The 3031-nt window shown below is 38.0% G+C and overlaps 1 pseudogene; it reads left to right on the top strand.

Annotated features, from left to right (window-relative positions):
- Positions 1-739: 739 nt before the first annotated feature.
- Positions 740-1675, top strand: LOC137645368 (uncharacterized; annotated as a pseudogene).
- Positions 1676-3031: the final 1356 nt, after the last annotated feature.

The raw sequence follows: 3031 nt of genomic DNA, 5'->3' as shown, positions 1-3031 counted from the left end.
ATGAAATTCCACAGAAATAAATGACTTGTAACAAGAGTACTTAGATTTTCTGTCGTCTGCTTCTCAGTCTGAAGACTTAACTTCTGCTGCTGATCAAATGTCTCAGGGTGATAAATCCTGCCCGAATCAAAAAGCAAGAGCTATACTAATGCACTGATTGGAGGGACATTTTAGTTTTTGCTACATATGAAGGCATGTGCTAGTAAGCTTTGTTTTCTGAAGCTTTTGCTAGAATGCTTGAAGGTAGTTGAGGCAAATAATGATGATGGTCGTGTGTTAGAAATAATTTGGCAAATTTCTAATGAAACCCATGCCAAAATAGAGTCATAAAAGCTAAACCAGTTCATCAACGAAGAGGCAATTGTACAGTCTAGTCAGACACTTCTAAATTTAGTTTCAGAACTTGTTTCTAAGGGAGGGATAATAAGAAAATCTCTGTCAATCAACGAAGCATTACAAGCTCTTGTATAGAATAAATTTAATCAGACAAAGACCATGGTTTTGATACTAAAATGCAAAATATTTCTGAGTCAAGAGAAATTATTGATATATTACATGATAAAGGCTTTTGTTCATGTTATGATGAAGTCAAACGATTCAGAGAATCAGCTGCCTTATTCACATGTGAGGAAAAATTACCGATTCATGGACTCTTAGATGGAAATGGATTGATTAGTGTTTGGTGTGATAACTTTCATTTAAATGTGTTCACTCCAAATGGCAAGCGGGAAACCTATTTATGGCAGTGGAATTTGTGCAGCATGGCAGAGGTACGATTATGATCACTTTATTGGTTTCATGCTCATCTGCTAGGTTGATGACCTTTGATGCGCATTAGGTTCATAGATGCTACCTTTTCTATTCTATAAATTTCAGTTTCTTTCCATGCCATTTTGATTTTATTCACGTTTGTATTCCAAAATATTTTATTTGTTTGTGTATGCATAATTCTTTTTAATAACAAACACTTTGCAACCACAAAATCATAATGTATGCATGATCTCCTTCAGGTACTCCCTGCAATATATTGCCTGAAATTCCAGGGATATTGCATCTAGATATGTAGAATCTTCAGCTAGTGAACAGGTCTTCTGTGAGGCAGTATCATTACCATGGAGTTAAGAGATCAGTTCCACCCATGCTTACACTACAGCTTGGTTTTTCATATGACTTGCTCTTCAAATCCACAGTCCGTATAAAGGCAGCCTTAGAAAAGGACACTTCCTGACTCGTCTCTGTTTTTCAACAAATAAAATCAGATGATCCAACACCAAAATGGACACATGCAATGGCAGCTTCATCAAAGGCAGATGGTTCGGGACATGGTCCAGCAAGCCATTTTGTCTTTGGGCCTTTGATTGATATGACACCATCTTACCCGGACACAATCCTTACTACTCTTATGATTTTGGAAGAACCTCTGCAAACCAGACCATTTGTCCATTTCTCTGCTGATATGCAGTTGTACAAAGTCATTCAACAAATCAAATGGTCTGATCTTAGTTGATGGTAACATCTTGTTTGCCCTTGGAGAATGCATATTCTCACGTCCTTTGTTGGTTGTGTGGGTATCCTTTTGAATGGGAGTGGTCTTGAAGACATTCTTAATGTAGTTTTCAAAGGGGTCACCAGTATGTTAAATGGAAAGCATGACCAAAGGCAATTAGAGGCTTAAGGGTGGGTTTGACAGGAATTTTTCAGCTGATAATCATGTCAGGAAAAACAACTGTAGAGGATTTTCAGGAAGAGCTGGATATTGTTCGAATCTCAAGAACAGTACTTCTGTGGGTAGAATATTGAAATCATCATACACCTGTTCATCCAAACAGAATGTGAGGTTGACTGGCCTCTTCACAATTATTCCCTGAAACGAATGATTCCTTACTTATTTGGAACTGGGCACTGGAACTATGTCAGATACATTTTATGGCATATTCTTGAAGTGAAAGCTTTACTTCCAAAGGAAATGCTTGCAGCCTTTCTTTGAGGGGAACAGGTTTGCCGCCGCCACAGGGGATTTTGGAATGGAGTCTTCTTAGATCAGTCTGGTGAGCAACCGTATAGTTGGTATGGAAAGACAAAAGGTGGACTGGTTGGCTAATCAATGTCTTCTGAATAGGTGAGTGAGTGAATGGGTTTTATCTCATCATATCTGCAATACAATGTCACTGAAGATAGGTAATATGTTCAATGAGTAAGGTGACGAACAGTTTGATAAAAATGGGGGAAGACATAAGCACGAAGGAAAATATTGAAAATAACGGGACACAAATCATCGTAACAAAATTTTAACTGGAATACAAAACACAAACCTTCTGTTAACACTCCTTGATGATCCATTACACACCATTGTCAACAGAAGAGTTGCTGACAGTGAGGTCAATGTGGATAAGCCTCTCGCCATAGGAGACACAATGAGTTTAGAGTACTTGGCCAAACTTCCAAAAGGATTTCATGATCCACTGATGAAAAATGTTGTCACCATGGAGTCTTTGAAGAAGAGTGAAAGGAAGTGATACGAGTATTTATGGCATGGAAAAACTGTATGCTCGTTTAATTGTCATTTTTTAGAATAGAAACATTAATTCTAGTAAGCTTTTCAAGCATGAGCTTTCATCTGTGCCATCATCACTATTTGATGATTACGGAGACCTAAGGAAAGGTTCAAAAGCTATTTTACTGCACAAGTTAGCTGTTTGCACTGAAGATTTGCAAGTTCCAGTTGATGCCCTGTTGATTGATTGAAAGAAAGATCCATATACCCCACTTTGTAGTCCAAGAATGGGACTGTGTTCAACTTTGCTAAGACATTTGTTGATTCATTCACCCGGCCATATGAAATTGTTATTATATTAGACAGTTACAACCAGAACGTCAGAGGAAAAAAAAGCCATTATCCTCCTTGTCTATGAATCAGACATGACACGTTCTACCTGCTAGAGAGGCCCCCATGAAGAGTAACAAAATCAAGAAATCAATGCTCAATTTCGAATGTAGCATGAAACATAGCTATCAGTCACTCCGTCGGTAG

This window comes from Palaemon carinicauda, chromosome 8, assembly GCF_036898095.1.
Source record: "Palaemon carinicauda isolate YSFRI2023 chromosome 8, ASM3689809v2, whole genome shotgun sequence".
Taxonomy (NCBI): domain Eukaryota; kingdom Metazoa; phylum Arthropoda; class Malacostraca; order Decapoda; family Palaemonidae; genus Palaemon; species Palaemon carinicauda.
Note: the sequence above shows the minus strand (reverse complement) of the source record. Positions and strands in the feature narration are given on the sequence as shown.